Raw genomic sequence first — 16643 nt, 5'->3', positions numbered from 1 at the left:
AAACATAATTTGTAAATGTAGAAGGGGTAGTTGGTCTGTGCAAGCATTACAGGTGAAAACAAAATCAAAATAAAAGTTTTTTAAAAAGACAAAATGTGATGGCACTTTAAATTTTATATTTTTAATGTGAGATTTCATGGACAAGTCCACTTCATTAGACACAAGAGAAGGAGATATAAAATGGCAAATATTTGTGCTAGGTTCTTGGAACCTCGTAGCGCAGTGGTTAAACTGCTGCACTGCAGCCAAAACTGGTCTGTCCCAGGTAGCTGGCTCAAGGTTGACTCAGACTTCTATCCTTCTGAGGTTGGTAAAATGAGTATCCAGCTTCGGGGGGGGGGGGAGGAATGTGTAGCCTGTGTAATTAACTTGTAAACCGCCCAGAGAGTGCTTTAAGTGCTATGGGGCAGTATATAAGCAGCACACTTTTTAAAATATAGAAGAGAATAATTTCAGCCTTAATGCTTGAGTTCTATGGGGAATACAACTACAATCCTGTATGGTCTCCAGAGAGTAAGGTGAACATAGCATTACAGTGCTGATTGAAGAATAGTGGAATTGATTATTTCCATTCATCTTCAGTACAAATATGTGTGTTGCTGTTTTTAATGTATCAGCTTCCTACCAAGGACTTCGAATCAGCACTCATAGAACTTTAGCTCAAGAAGAAATGAAATATAGACTAACTTAGCAAATATGCTGTTTCACACAGGTTTAGACATTCCAGATATCTTGGATTACAACTCCTAGAATCACTGGGACTCCAAATTTTACATAGTGGTTTTGTCGTTGCTACACAAGGGTCTAGCCCATGGCATCAGAAGGGTCTCTGCACCTCCTGTGACATCACTATCCATAAATTTAGATTTTGGCTTTGAATGGATCAAAAACATGACCTATAATGGAAGGGGCCCTTGCATGGGTGAATAACCTATTACTAACATGTGTCTTTAAAATACATGTTCTCATGCACCAGCAACTATTTCCTGATTTCTGTCAGGTTCAGCAAGGTTTGACCTCTTGAATCTACTATGTTTGGCTCTCCCAAGATGGTTGATCAGGGGAGAAGTCTTGTAGTATGCTTTGTTTGAAATAAAGGCATATTTATGTAGTGTGGACAACTGCCGACGGATCATCAGTGTGGTTTTGGCAGTGAGACTGGAACATTTTATTTACCCGTAGTGACTGTGAGGAGTTTATGCAACTTATTTCTCTGTCTCTAATCTTGCTGATCATCTTGTTGCCTTCATTGGCAATTGCGTTTATAAGCTAGGTAAACCTGGGTGAAAAAGTTGGGTGTATTTGTAAACGATGCTTTCATATTGCTTGGGATGAAATCCACAGAGCCCCACAGATAAAAAATGTCCCTTCACTTGCCCATTGAAAGCTGTGTTCACTGTGATCATTTATCTCAGCCACACTATGAGCAAAATAAACCAGTCCTTTAGGAAGCAAAATAAGAAAACCCTTTCTTAGGCTAGATTGCTTCACAACCTCTCCACTTCACCCGATGAAATAGTTGTCCTCATATGAGCATGGCATATGGACAGAATTTTAACATGATTGAGTCTCTGAGTGGCTTTTTAAGTTAAGATAGTTTTAAATTTTTACTTGCTTTGAACTATTCAACTGTATTTTAATTAGCATATAGTTTAATTGTTTTTTAATGTTTAAAATTATCATGTTTTGAATTCTATTCTTTTTAATATAGTGAGCCACCATGGGCCCCCTTATTGGGAGAAAGATGGCCAGCCAGCCAGCCAGCCAGCCAGCCAGCCAGCCAGCCAGCCAGCCAGCCAGCCAGCCAGCCAGCCAACCAACCAACCAACCAACCAACCAACCAACCAACCAACCAACCAACCAACCAACCAACCAACCAACCAACCAAGAAGGAAGGTGTGGAAATCTTCATGGGCAGCTCCTGGGATGGTGTTCAACCACTTTTAGATAGGGTTGCATGAATGTCACACAGACACAAATTAGAAGGTTTGGGGATCCAATCCTAACTTTTGATGGCAAATATCATATAACAAACATGGCACATAATGCCTTCCACCACCTGGAAGTCCAGGTCCATATCACTGATACATAGTGGAGATCCAGCAGAGCACTCCCTTACCACACAGAATGGTCTAAACTAAGGATGCTGAACCTTTGGCACTCCAGATGATTGGGACTAGAACTCCCACAGTCCTTTATCTTTGGCAGTACAGGCTAGTGATTCTGGGAGTTGTAGTCCAAGATACTGTATCTGGAATGTCTAAATCTTTGTGAAACAGCATATTTGCTAAGTTAGTCTATATTTCATTTCTTCTTGAGTTAAAGTTCTATGATTTGAAGTCTTTGGTAGGAAGCTGATACATTAAAAACAACACACATATTTGTAGTGAAGACGAATGGAACTAATTAATTCAGGTATTCTTCAATCAGCACTGTATTGCCGTGCTCATATGTATTGCTTACTCTCTGGAGACCATACAGGATTGCAGTTGTATTCCCCATAAAACTGAAGCACTAAGGCTGAAATTATTCTGTTCTATTTTAAAAAAAGCAAACCATACTGCTTACATACCACCCCATAATGCTTAAAGCACTCTCTGGGTGGTTTACAAGTTAATTACACAGGCTACACATTGCCCCCACCCAAGCAAGCTGGCGCTCATTTTACCAACCTCGGAAGGATAGAAGGCTGAGTCAACCTTGAGCCGGCTACCTGGGATAGAACTCCAGGTTGTGAGCATCGTTTTGGCTGCAGTACAGCAGTTTAACCACTGCACCACAAGGCTTCTATGTATCTGAGCTTCATCTCTCCTATGGTGTGATGGTCAGAATACTGGAATTGGATTTGGGAGATCTAGGCTTAAATCCCACTGAGTTCTGAAAATTGGCCCCATCACTCTTTCTTAGCCTGGGCAGCTTCACAACTGTTGTGAGGATAAAGTGCAGAAAAGGAGAGTCTTCCCACATCTTAGAGCAAACGTGGGATATAAATGTTTGGGTTTTTTTTTTTTTACAGTTTTCATATTTTCTTCCTCTCCTAAACACTGAGGTTAGAGAGTTATGTTTAAGAGGTCAAATAGCTGTGATTGAGGCTCTGGGTCCTAGACTATCATCTTACCACCGCTAAGTTGTGAACGGCTTCAGCATCTCATTCTAGGAACATTTCACACTATGTTGTCTTGCCTGTTGAAGTTTGAGAATTGATTCCCTTATTCCAATGTGATTTCAATCTTTATTGAATCTATCGAAGCCGATGGTGATGGATTACTTACCATTTTTTAAAATGGCAGCAGCCGTAAAGATCAGTGCTATAGATGAATACAATCTTACGGTCAGAAAGGGTTTTGGAGGGAAACAACCACTGCAATATGGTAATGCCAACAAATTCCACTGGCTTTCCTAGTTGTTGGAAGTCCTGGCTACATTGGACACTAATGAGGTGCCAGCAACAGAATATACACGTGCCAGTCTGAGATTCGAATACACATATGACTAAATAGTTTAATTTGATCCCTGTTTCGGCCTGCAGTGAAGCTCCAATGAGGCTACAGGGTCCACCCCCTGATACATTCTTAACTGGGAGTAAAACCAATCACTAGCACAGCATTGTGATATTAATTTTTTCCTGTATTGCAAGATCAGCTCTAAATCTCATCTAACACAATCACAGTTCACGCCTTTCATCTAGTGTACGTAATTTGTAGTATAGTCTCTTCCCCCCTTCCTAAACAACAAATGAAAAGTTAAAAGGACGGCACATTCATGCTTGGGTGTTCTTCCAAACAACAGAATTGGGTTTATGAATTGTGTAGGTTTTACTCTGGTATTGAAGCCAAGTTACGGATATGAGACCCATAGCTGCCTTGACAAATTGTTATGTCAAATGAGGTACTCTAATGAGCTAGCAATAAATATAAGAGGTAAACCGGCAGTCTGGTATAGACATCATGTGGGTCTTGAAAACATTTTCAGTAATTAAGGTCCATTGTTCCTTCAGTTAGCAAATATTTCAAAGTACCTTGTTGCCAAACCAAGGTCACCCTGGGAGGCTGATATGTTATCTATCGCCAATTACGTCAACTCATGATGCATGTTGCTAAAGAAAAGAAAAAGGAAAAAAAAAAGGAAAAGGTCATGATACTTAACCAGTTTTGAAAGGTTTTCTTTTGAATCTTCCCTTTGTATGTTTAAGCATTTTCAACAATTACAATAGTTTCATACAGGTCGATGCTCTGGTATAAACTACTTTACCCCTCGCTAGGGATTTGCATTGAAATAAAAATATCAAAAAAGCATGCTTTGACTTTGCAGTTGTGAAATCTGGGTTGTGAATAAAATTTGGCATTCAGAATTTTAGTTTGAAATAGAGCAGAATATCATACAGGCAGAAAAAAGAACATAGGTAGCAACTGAAGAAGTAACGAAAGTCAATGTTCCTCATCCTCTTCACATGTATAGTCATGTCCAAAAATATTGGCACCCTTGCAATTCTGTCAGGAAATGCAACCCTTCTCTCAGAAAATCATTGCAGTTGCAAATGTTTTGGTACTCACATGTTCATTTCTTTGGTTTGCATTGGAACAACATAAAATATAGGGAAGAAAAGTCAAATCTGATACAATCACACACAGAAACCCAAAAATGCACTGGCCAAAATTATTGGCACCCTTAACTTAATATTTGGTAGCACCCCCTTTGGAAAAAATAATTGAAATCATTCACTTCCTGTAACCATGAATGAGTTTCTTGCACCTCTCTACTGGAATTTTGGACCACTCTTCTTTTGCAAACTGCTCCAGGGCCTTCAGATTTGAAGGATGCCTTCTCTCAACTGCTGTTTTGAGATCTCTCCACAGGTGTTCTATGGGATTCTATTCTATCTGGACTCATTGCTGTCCATTTCAGAATTCTCCAGCGCTTTGTTTGTGACCGTTTCTGAGTGCTTTTTGAAGTGTGTTTTAGGTCATTGTCCTGCTGGAAGACCCATGACCTCTGGTGGAGATGCAGCTTTCTGACACAGGCCACTATGTTGCATCCCAAAATTCTTTGGTAATCATCAAATTTCATGATACCATTCACACAGTCAAGGCATCCAGTGCCAGAAGCAGCAAAGCAACCCCAAAACATCTTTGAACCTCTACAATGTTTGACTGTAGGGACTGTGTTCTTTTCTTGGAATGCCTCATTTCTTTTTCTGTAAACAGTGCCATGATGTCCTTGACCAAAAATCTCTACTTTTGTCTCATCTTTCCACAGTATGTTCTCCTAAAAGGATTGTGGTTCTATCATATAAGTTTTGGCACACTCCAGTCTTTATGCTTTTTTGTCAGCAGTGGTGCCTCCTGGGTCTCCTTCCATAGTGTCCCTTTTCATTCTGATGGCAACAGATAGTGCGAGCTGACACTGTTGTACCCTATGTCTGCAGATCAGCTTGAATTTGTTGGGATGTTAATCTGGGTTCTGTATCCACTATTCGAACAACCCTTTGTTGTAATTTTTCAGTAATTTTGCTCTTCCGTCTACATCCAGGAGGGTTAGCTACAGTGCCATGGGCGTTCTCTTGATAATATTGCACACAGTGGACACAGGAACATTAAGATCTCTGGAGATGGACTTGTAGCGATTGTTTATGTTTTTCCACAATTTTTTCTCTCAAATCCACAGGCAACTCTTTACACTTCCTTCTTTTCTCCATGCTCAGTGTCACATACAACACAAAGGTTGAGTCAACTTTTCTCCATCTTAACTGGTTGAAAGTAGGATTATTATATTGCCCACACATCTTACTTACAACAGGTGTGTCTAAATACAAATTAAAGGAGCATCACATGCTTGAGAAGCAATTATTTCTTACAATTTAGACAGGGTGCCAATAATTTTGGCCAGTGCATTTTTGGGTTTCTGTGTGGGATTGTATCAGATGTGACTTTTCTTCTCTGTTTTTTGTGTTGTCCCATTCAATCAATTAATATCACTCAATCAATTAAACAATTAATTAATTAACCTGCCTTTGTCTTTTAAAAGGAGCCAAGGTAGCTTATAACAACTAAAAGACAGTATATAAGCAAATAACAGTCAATATACATTTACTTCTAAGGAGCTGCTAGGAGGGATTCCTGAGTTATTACTGTACTTATTTGTTTATTTATTTTATTATTTATCTTAAAAAATTATATGCTACCTTTCTCCTAAAGGATCCAAGGTGGCTTACATTATTAAAAGAAACAAACTTAATAGCTAGGTAACAAATCATTACAATATTTAAAAAGGATTAGACCCATAGGACAGCCAAGATGGGGCCAGCCTGGCCTCCTGAGGGAGGGAGTTCCAGAGTCTGGGAGCAGCCACAGAGAAGGCCCCTCTCTCATGTCCTCACCAACTGTATCTGTGAAAGTGGATCGACTGGGAGGAAGGCCTTCCCTGATGACCTTATCACTTGAGCAGGGCCATAAAGGGAGATGTGGTCCTTGAGACAGCTTGGCCCCAAGCCATTTACGGTTTATAGGTTAGAACCAACACTTTGAATTCTGCCTGGAAACGGATCGCTTGTGGATTAAACACATGCCAGTGGTCTCCATAATCATTGGGGCATTGGGAAAAATGCCATTGAATTTTATGAAATATTATAAGCAGCTGCAGTTCTCTGAAATAATATCCTCAGAGCTGAAAAAAAGGGGAAATACTAGAAAGAGTATACATATGACAAAGACATTTAACTGATACAGTGGTGCCTCGCATAGCGAGGTTAATCCGTTCCGGATTAACCTTCGCTATAGCGAAACATCGCTGAACGGGGCAGGAAAAGCCATTGGAACACATTAAACAGTGTTTAATGCGTTCCAGTCGGCGCCTTTACTCACCGTTCAGCGATGTTCTGGGATGGCCGGCAGCCATTTTCGCGCCCTCCCCTCACTTAACGAGGGTGCGAAAACACTGCGTGTGGCCATTTTGGGCCATTTCGGGGCTTCCGGCGGCCATTTCAGGCCATTTCGGGGCTTCCGGCGGCCATTTCGGCTGCCGAACAGCTGGTCGTTGGGGCTTCGTTTTGCGAAGATCGGTAAGCGAAACGCTTACCGATCTTCGCAAAGCGAGTTTCGCCCTATCTAAAAGTCATTGAGCGATCGCATTAGCGATCCCCAAAAAGGGATCACTATGCGATTTCGTCGTTGTACGGTGCGCTCGTTAAGCGAGGCACCACTGTAATTAGGTTTTTGTTTAAAGCCTTTATCTGTTACAGTATATGATACCAGTCAAAGACTGTATTCTTGTATTTTACAACAACAGCAGCAGTGTGCTACTAGTCAAGTCAATTCTGATTCATGGCAACCCTTTTTCAGGGTTTTCTAGGTAGAGAGTACTCAGAGGTGGTTCACCATTCCCTACTTCTGGGGTGCCCTGGGATTGTGCAACTTGCCCAAGGCCACACAGAATGGCTCTTCTGGAATGCACAATGGGGAATCATTCTCCCAACCTCTGGCTTAAAACCAGTGAGCTCTCCAGTTATGTATAGATATACATACATTTAATGTGTAAAGATGGATGGTGAAGCATATCATGTGGCATCTACAATGCACCCTTGCGTATATGATACAGAATTTGTGCTTGCATGTGAATACCTTGGTATGTTGGGCTCTCTCCCTCAGTTCTCTTTTTCCCTGTGGTGTCTGGGCAACTTCTGTATGAAACTTTTGTATGGGCTGTACAGTGGCCAGAGGGTGTGTAGTGTATCAGGCACTTTAAAGGGGGTTTCTGACAGCTGCAGGAGACAGGTGGACAGGTGATGCTGTAGGAGACAGGTGATGCCTAGAGGGTTTGATGGGGAGGCGGAGTTATGGGTATTTATTGAATGTGTGTCTTGTGCATGTCATGTCATCTTTGGAATAAAGAACCGTATGCCGAAGCAGTTGTTGTGTCTCGACCCACATTATTACAGGGTGGATCAAGATTTTTTGCTGCCTGAGGTAAGAAGCAAGAAGGATTCTTCTTCCAGTATGTGTGCAACAAATGAGTGGATTGGTAACCGAAGGCTAGTTTGAGCATCCCCGCATTCCATAGGCAGCTCTGTGCTCTAGCAGAGGGGAACAGACAGAAACCCTGTTCAGCTGTTCTGGAAACGAGTGGCATATATGATGCAGAGATGGTGCTTGCCTCACCCTTCCATCTTTGCTTTCAATACATGAAAGCAGAAATCCCAAGAGTGGAGAGGCTGTTGTATCCATGTAGGGGTCTCCATGTGAGCCAGAACGCCGTTTTCTCCCACATTCTGGCTCGCACAGAGTGCTTTTATAGGCACAACAGCCTCCTGTCTCTTTAGATTATCACTTCTGCCTGTGGAACATGAGGGTGGATGAGGCAGGACTACCGTGCTCTTTTCATCATGTAGGGTTAGCCCACAGTTACTGAATGCCCTCATTGGGCTAAACAGTTCTAGAAGGACATTTGGGAGGCTGCTCTTGCTGCCTTCAGCATTCTTGGCCTGAGATGCCTCAGTCCACCTCATGGTGAGACCGGCCATGGACTGGGTCAACCTCTCTTTCTGTAATAAGTTCCTCAAGAGACACTTGGATGAAACAGTTAACTACATGAGCATGTATAGAGCCAGTAATATTATTCAGATTAAATATGTGTTTCTGAGCATCTGTGTCTGCTGCGATGAACTGGTGAAGAAGGAGGAAAAAGGTGAAAAAGAAAAAAAGGAGCAAATCAGAGGGGGCGAGAGACAGCCCACCAAGCTTTAGACAATTAACATTCCTTCTTAGAAAAGAAAAGTTTTGAAATCTTCCTGGAATTGTAGATTTATGATTCGCCACAGAGACTCGCGGGGGCTGGTGCAGCAGCCTACACGTAGAGGCCTTAGTTTACAACTGTGGCTGTTACCACAGAATTCATATTTTATGACTAATTTCCACACTTAACGCTGGCCCATCCGGTCATAAGGCAAGAGGCAGGAGGCTGAAAGAGAGAGTGAACTTGAAAGGCTAGGCATGGAGGAGTTATTAATTATAAAAAAGAACTGTGAGGGGGAGGGAAGGGGGAAATGTTCTGTGATTCAGGGGAAAGTACGTTGGATAGGAATGTCAGAAGGATAACATGAGACACTTTGCTGTGGAGTAAGACTCTTACACTTGAAGTAAAATTATAGAAAGCGGAAGACTTTTGTCGCATTGCTTCCCCACCTCCTCCTTGTCTCAGTACAAGTTATTTCCCATATCTTACTCAGGAACCTTCTCCTCAGAAATTATGATTTAATATATTTTCCTCATGGCACAGTTCAGAGAACTCAAGGTGGCACCATTGGAACTCCTCCTCCAATTTCCTCTTCATAGCAAAAGGTAGGGTAGGATGAGCAACAAGAGAGAAGGGTGTGAGGCCACCCAGCACGCTTCATGGATGATTCAAGATTTGAATCGGTTTCTCCCTGGTCCTAGTCCAGTGCTTGAAACACCACATCACGTTACCTGATGATCAGCCCTCTCAGAATGCAGCGGTTGAAAGTGACTAATGTAAAACACAAAGCAACACAACCTAGAAAGGATAGTCCATGTTTATAGAGCACCCCAAATAGTGAAAGAACAAGAAGAAAAACCCTAAATTCCAAAGGGAGCAAAAATCAAAGTGGTTTCAAGACAGTCTTGTTCAACCTTTTAGGTTTATTTGCTTGTTTAATGAATCAAATGAATGCATTGCTTCTAAGCCCTGCCTCATGTCTTCTCTTGTTTACACATGCAAGATGCAATGTTGACATCAAAAGGTTTAGATCGAAATCCTAAAATCCTATGAAAGCAGGGCACCTTCTTCTTTTACAGGAGAAAGGTCAGGCAAGAGAGCCAGAAATGGTCACTCAGCGTCTGGAACTCTCAAATTTTTCTCTTCAACTTCTCTTATGATTAGAACCATCTTGCCATTTTGCCTCTGATACCAAACCAGGAGTAAAGTAACTCTTGGTCATAAATGCCTCTTCATGATTTCTGGGGGCTTGTGTTTTTAATTGATGCCAGTTTTTACCAAAACAACATTATCTATTCACTACTACTGGGTCTAGTCTATTGAATTTTAAACAGTAGGTGCAATAGTTTCCATCTTAGACTATTATTCCCAGAATGCTCCAGTCTGTGGGAATCTGGAAGCCATTCTACAGATAGGTATTTCTGCTTTTGATGTCAGAACTGAGTTGGGAGCATAAAGAACTTGTAAACTGATCAGAAGGATGTCTTGCCTCCAGATCTGGGGGACGAGGGAAAGGCCTTGTATTCTGGACATGATCTGATTCCTATTCATGATCTGGTTCAAACATGGCTTTGATGGTTCTTTCAATTCTGATCTAATCATTGTTGGCTGACCATATTGACTTCTTTTTTTAGGGGTTCCACAGCAGCAACGGCAGGAATACATGAGACTTCCCTTCCACGGATACTTGGATTGGCCCTTTGGCTACACAGAAGCTCTTAAAATCTCCCTGTAAGGAGTATGTTCTTACAATAAGACGTTCAGGCAAAAATAAAAGTGGGCAGAGATTATTGGAAATTAGAACATATGGCTGAATTTAGCTTTATCATCTTGAAGAGAGGATTGTGGGTCATGGCCAGACATTTTATCGGGTAATGCACCGATGTCTGGAACAGTCTGCAATATCAAGGCCAAAATGATACTACGCAGTATGCCACTGTCGCTGTTCCCACATGTAATGGAATAGGTTGCTGTTTTTTTCTTTTACAGATAGCTGAAGGTTAAATGAAGCATGATGCTGAATAACAGGTATGTGGATGGAGGGTAGCCACTTCCACTTTCCCAGGAAAGTGGGCATGCATCTTCAAAAAAGGAAGACAAAAGTAGATACTGATTTGCCAAGTTAGCACATCACCCTCCCGCTTTATGAATCTCACTGAATTTTTAGCTGCATCAAAGCTGTATATTTAAAAACAACAGGAGGTGCAGCTGAGATCGTTATGAAATACGTATTTGTTCAGCCCAAAAAGGTGGTACTAAGAATGAGAAGGGCTGTGAGTAAGAGCTTTGAATCTCAGAAAGAGCAGGAGAGCTGATGGGTCTGGAGCTGTTGTTGCCAGTTGAATTACTAAGGCCCTTGCTAATTTAGTTTAGGTATAATTTTTCATATGTTTGTGTTGAAGGGGTGAATCTATATAGTGAATTAATGAACCTCAGACAATTGCATTGATATTTTATTTTAGGGGTTTGAAGATTCTTCCGTGTTATGGATTACCCGATCCAGTTGAGGAAGATCCTTTGAATTTTTGTCTGGCTTTGAACTTAAAGGGACAATTGATCTTTACAGATTCTATAGGCAGCTTCTGTGTTGGTGCTGTTGCCAAGGGCTTGGGGTACACAAATCATAGCAGTTTGTTGTTGCTATAACTGTTCATATTGTCTGTTATATGAATGCAAATAAATAAGAAGAGACTATTTTTGTGAAATTTTGTTTGCAAGATTCATGAATAGTAAGCAAATAACTCCAGAGAACTTAAAAGTGTCACCCAGCCTTGAGTTTGCCACCATTTTCAAAATGGTGCCTTCCTTAGATTTGGACTCACATTTTGGAGCCTGATGAGAGCAATCTTAGGAGTTTGAAACTACAGTCTTCTTTCCCGTAAGTAAACATCACCTTTGTGCAGTTGGTCTGATACTGAAGTAAAATCAGATAAAGAAAAGGCCCAGTTAACAAGATTGATTTCTAATGGCTTTCCAATGTTATTTTTTAATCCCCACGAGTGATTTTACTGGCCAAAGAAACAGGTAAGAAAATACAAAAACAGAAACCACATCTAAGTATTTGTTTTTTTAAAAAAGTCATGATTCAGAAGCAGAACTGTGCAGCTGAGATTTTCAAGAATGTTTTGAAAAGCCTTGCCGACGTAAAGGCCATGAATCATTTTAAAGACCCCTGGCCACGCTGACTGAGGGAAATGGAGAATGTAGTTTTAAAAGTAACTTTCTAAGCTCTGTACAGTTGAAGAACCTTTTTCAGCCAGAGGGCCAGATCTGGCCCCTGGTTAAATCCATAGTGGTGGCTGAATAACTCAAATCAGTTGGGTACCTTGCTGTGGAGCCAATGATCATGGGTTCAATTCCTCACTATGCCTCCTGCAAGAAGAGTTGATCTTCATAGCCTTGGGCAAGCTGTGTAGACTCAGAGTGCCCTCAGAAGAAAGAAATGGTGAACCACAGAGTATCCTATTCCTAGAAAACCCTGGAAAGGGTGACCATAAGTCAGAATCAGCTTGAAGGCATGCTATTGTTATCTATCAAGTTCACTGGGGACTGCATGCCAGCACTGGGAAGGAGGGGCATCTCACGGTTGGTACGCCCCCCTCAGGATGATTATCCATGCATTCATTAATCTGTCTAACCATGGCTACATGTTCTCAGGCTTTGACTCAGAGACATAGGTTTTGGGCTCAATTTTTATGGTGTCAGACTCAGAGTAAGTAATGCTTCTGACCTGGCAACCCTATATTTGGGGACTCCTTGGGGAACACCTTGTCTTTCTATTACCTTACACACTCTCAGTCTGGGGCTGAAATTGGCATACATAGGCCTTTATGTTTGTCAATGACTCCCTATATTGACCAAAATCTGTTTGCTTTTTTCCACCCATATGGGGTGCTGCACCCAGAGCTGTCCTTCTCCCCCCCACACTGCAGAAGGAGTATTCACAATCATTACCCTTTTGTAACCACATATAAACACTGCTTTTTTTGTAGGAACAATCTCCAGATTGCAGAACAGCAGGATGGAAATTGCTGGAGCAAATGGCAAGTGTCCTGTTACTAAAGCAGTTATGCTCTGTGATGGCTGTTGGGATTCTATCCTTTGCCTGCCTTTCTCATGCATATATTGCAAGTGCTGTTTGACTAGTCCACCCCCATGACATCTCAAGTGCCTGCTTTGTGGTTTCAGATTTGGTCATGTTTTTGAGTAGTGTGTTGGGACGTTGCGCCATATGAGAAGAGGTAGTCCACCCGAGATGGGATGTGGTGGCGCTGTGGGTTAAACCACAGAAGCCTCTGTGCTGTAAGGTCTATAGATCTGCAGCTGTAAGATCGAATCCACATGACGGAGTGAGCGCCCGTCGCTTGTCCCAGCTCCTGCCAACCTAGCGGTTCGAAAGAATGCAAATGCGAGTAGATAAATAGGGACCACCTTGGTGGGAAGGTAACAGCATTCCGTGTCTAAGTCGCACTGGGCATGTGGCAGTGGAAGATTGTCTTTGGACAAATGCTGGCTCTATGGCTTAGAAACAGGGATGAGCACCTCCCCCTAGAGTTGAACACGACTGGACAAATTGTCAAGGGGAACCTTTACCTTAGTCCACCTGCAGGCACGGAGATCTCAAGAATTTCATCACTAAGAGTGTGAAGAGGAAAAAACCATAGATGTCCCTGTTGGCGAGCCATCATGCTCTGACCCAGGGCCCAAGTTTCCTGCTCCATCCACAACAATGTCTTCCGAGTGGTCCCACCATTCTAAGCATGGAGAAGGCAGCACTGAGCCTTTGGGACCCAGACTGAGGTCCTCAGGCTCTGGGGATCAGGATATGACCCCTAGAGGAAAAAAGGGAACCCGGCAGGGCTCACAGAGATCCAGTTTGCATTGACCAAGTACTGCATCAGAAGCAGTTCTCTACTCACTGAGGCACATAGACTAAGGAGAGATTGTACTTAAAATATTAGACTGTAAACTGTTAAAGAGAAAAATAAAGGAAATGAAGTTTACTTTGGACCAATAGAATTGTTATTATAAAAAATTATATTTTTAAAAAAGATGGGAAAGCAATCTTTAGAAAGAGACTATCAAGCCTTTGAGTGGATCCTGAAAGATAAACCTTTACCCCATGCTAGAATACCCTCCCTGACTGTGTCTTGCAAAAGCATTTGTGTGGAATAACTGAGGCCATGCTGCAGTTACTCAAACCAAAACATTTTCTCTCCTGGGGCCTAGCGTGCAGGACGCTTGTGTTCTTTGCAAGGGTTGCCTGCACGCACTGATCCGCTCCTAAGTAAAGTGCCAAGAATCATGGATAAACGTTTCCTTAAGAAAGCAAAATTTACTACCATGACTTAATATGTCTTTAGCAACAGTGGGCGCTCCCAGATGAGGTTCTCTTATGATTATGTTTTTTGCAGCTACTCTATCTAAGGGACAAACTATATGATACAGTTAGCATGTAGTTGGAAAAGGAGCTGCTTTAGGTGCCAAAAGAAATCTGTTTGTCTTAGCACAGCACTTTCACTCAGCTCTATATCTTGTGTTTCAGCAAGCTTGGGATAGGTTAGTGGGTGGGAGACAAAGGCTTCATTTGCAAGTCTGATGACCAGCCTCGCATATTCCTAGAAATTATATGAATGGTGAGAAAAAAATGTGTCAGCTTCTAAATGTGAGGGTTTTTTTTTGTCTAGTTTGACCCTTACGCCTGGAGATTTTGAGGGGTCCAGGTAACACCTGCTTGTAACATACCTGTGTTTTCTCACTAAGTTTTCCATCTTTTTTTCTTCTCATAAAAATGTAATATGGAGGACATGGCAGTGGCTTCCTAAACTGATGTAGACATATTGAATCAATGGGCTTTGCTTCTTCACCATTCAAGAATAAATTCCACGGGTCTAGTCTAGCTCAGACTAATAACTGGATTCACTTCAGAAGGGCTGCACAGAATGACTGCACAGCAGTGTGTATTGTGTAGTAAAGTGGCATTCAAATTAAAGTAATTTAAAAGAAAGTAATGATCATGAATAAAGCTTACTTCACTGGGTACTTTGAGTTTCTAATGCCTCCAGCCAGCCAGCCAGCCAGCCAGCCAGCCAGCCAGCCAGCCAGCCAACCAGCCAACCAGCCAACCAGCCAACCAGCCAACCAGCCAACCAACCAACCAACCAACCAACCAACCAACCAACCAACCAACCAACCAACCAACCAACCAACCAACCAACCAACCAACCAACCAACCAACCAACCAACCAACCAACCAACCAACCAACCAACCAACCAACAGTTCTTCTCCAAATACCCTCTAAGTTCAAACTTAAGACATTGACTAGGAACAAGAGGGCCCTTTCAACATTTAGCTCCCTGGCTATGGAATACTTACATGAAGGTCACCTGAAGCCTACTAACAGCTCAGAAAGTTACATTTTTCCTGAACCCCTCTGTCAGCATGACCAAGATGAACAAGTCCAAGCTTCATCTATTTTGTGAAGACCACCTAGCCCTGTCTGTGAGCACAATGGCAGAGCAAGGCTTTGAACCCCAGTTTCCCTGGAACTGATCCAGTACTCCAACCACTACGTACACCACCCTGCCTTCTACATGGGAATGTTGTTCCTATATGACAGACAATAGGTAATGACTGAAGCAACACTGGGGAATATTTAGAGACGGGATCCTCTGCCCCGTATCATTTTAGACATATAAAGTGGTCTCCGTTAGGGAAAAGAGAAACAGAATACTAGAAATGCTTGGAAGGATAGGCTTGTGTTTTAAAAAGATTCCTTCAATTATTGTCCAACTTAACACAAAGGCCAAGTTTTGATTACAAGTTACAACAGAAATGGAGACAGCTGGCCAAGGATTGCAAAATGAAGGTTTTTCAAATCTTTGTTTTAATTAATGATGGGATAGGAGCAGGAGTAGGAGAAAGTTAAAGCAAATGCTGTGGATTGGGTTTCAAATCACCTTTACTAAGTGCTGTTAAAAATTCAGCAGTGACAACTGTTCCGATGAGGTAGAAAGTCCAGCTAGTTCATTTTTAGTTTGTGGAAAACAAATGATGTGGTTGAAATGCATCATATTTTCAACAACACTATGCTCAGAAAGAGACGGGAGATGAAATAATAGATAATAGTCCTTTGCAGAAGACTCCTGTAACAAACATCTGTATGGATAAATTCCACCAACAGTAAAGTGTACAGTATATCTAGAATGTTAGCACTGAACATAAGAAGATAAGAACTGCATCTACTTCCCCATGTGGCTAGATAGATCTTGAAACGTGTTAGCTATAATCCAACCCCCCCCCCCAACTTTTCAAGGTTCTTGATTTTAAAAAAAGAAAGAAATAAACCACATTGACTTCTAATCAGTTTGAAGGAAATGGATGACGGTGAAGATGGGTTGATTGATTGATTTAATCTCGTTTTTTGCTTGGAACAGTGGGATATTCAGAAAAGTGGGGTTAAAAAAGACATAGAAGCTGAAAATTGTGGACCCACTGATCCAATGGGCCTACTTTAGCTATGATTGACTACTGGATTTCAGCCAATATTTATGAAGAGAGTCAATTCAACTAGGCCTCTGAGTTAGGGCTGAGTTGAAATCTTTTCTCCTCAATTTTTATCAGATCATTTTCCCCAAATATACGTAAACTGTGTATGTGTAAATCTGGGTGTATTCACAGGGCATTCATAGGAAAAAATTGTTTGACTGCCCAGTGGGTGGATACCTTCTAATACCTACAGATAAATAAAGTAAGATAAAATAAACAGGATGGGCTGAGGGCTTTTTCAATGTTATTCTCCTCACCTGCCAAGGATGAACATTCAGGTAATGGGTCCAGCACTTAAGAGTAGTTTGTCCTCTTCTGCCCATCAAGAAGGTTTTTACCCACCACCAGATGTGTTAAAAGATGTGTC

The 16643-nt window shown here is 41.7% G+C and overlaps 1 long non-coding RNA gene across 2 annotated transcripts in view; it reads left to right on the top strand.

The window, feature by feature from the left end:
* LOC140703253 (uncharacterized) overlaps positions 1-14852 on the top strand; it is a 32651-nt gene extending 17799 nt beyond the window's left edge. The window contains exons 3-6 of one of the 2 annotated variants that reach the window (XR_013540831.1): positions 1712-1896; positions 10362-10458; positions 10717-10755; positions 11190-14852. This is a non-coding gene — a long non-coding RNA (uncharacterized LOC140703253). Of the gene's footprint in view, positions 1-1711; positions 1897-10361 lie in introns of both variants that reach the window. The other variant, XR_013540830.1, reaches the window with a different exon arrangement.
* Positions 14853-16643: the final 1791 nt, after the last annotated feature.

Source organism: Pogona vitticeps, chromosome 1, assembly GCF_051106095.1.
Source record: "Pogona vitticeps strain Pit_001003342236 chromosome 1, PviZW2.1, whole genome shotgun sequence".
NCBI classification, from domain to species: Eukaryota; Metazoa; Chordata; class Lepidosauria; order Squamata; family Agamidae; genus Pogona; species Pogona vitticeps.
The sequence above is the reverse complement of the archived record's forward strand: the minus strand, read 5'-3'. Positions and strand labels throughout refer to the sequence as shown.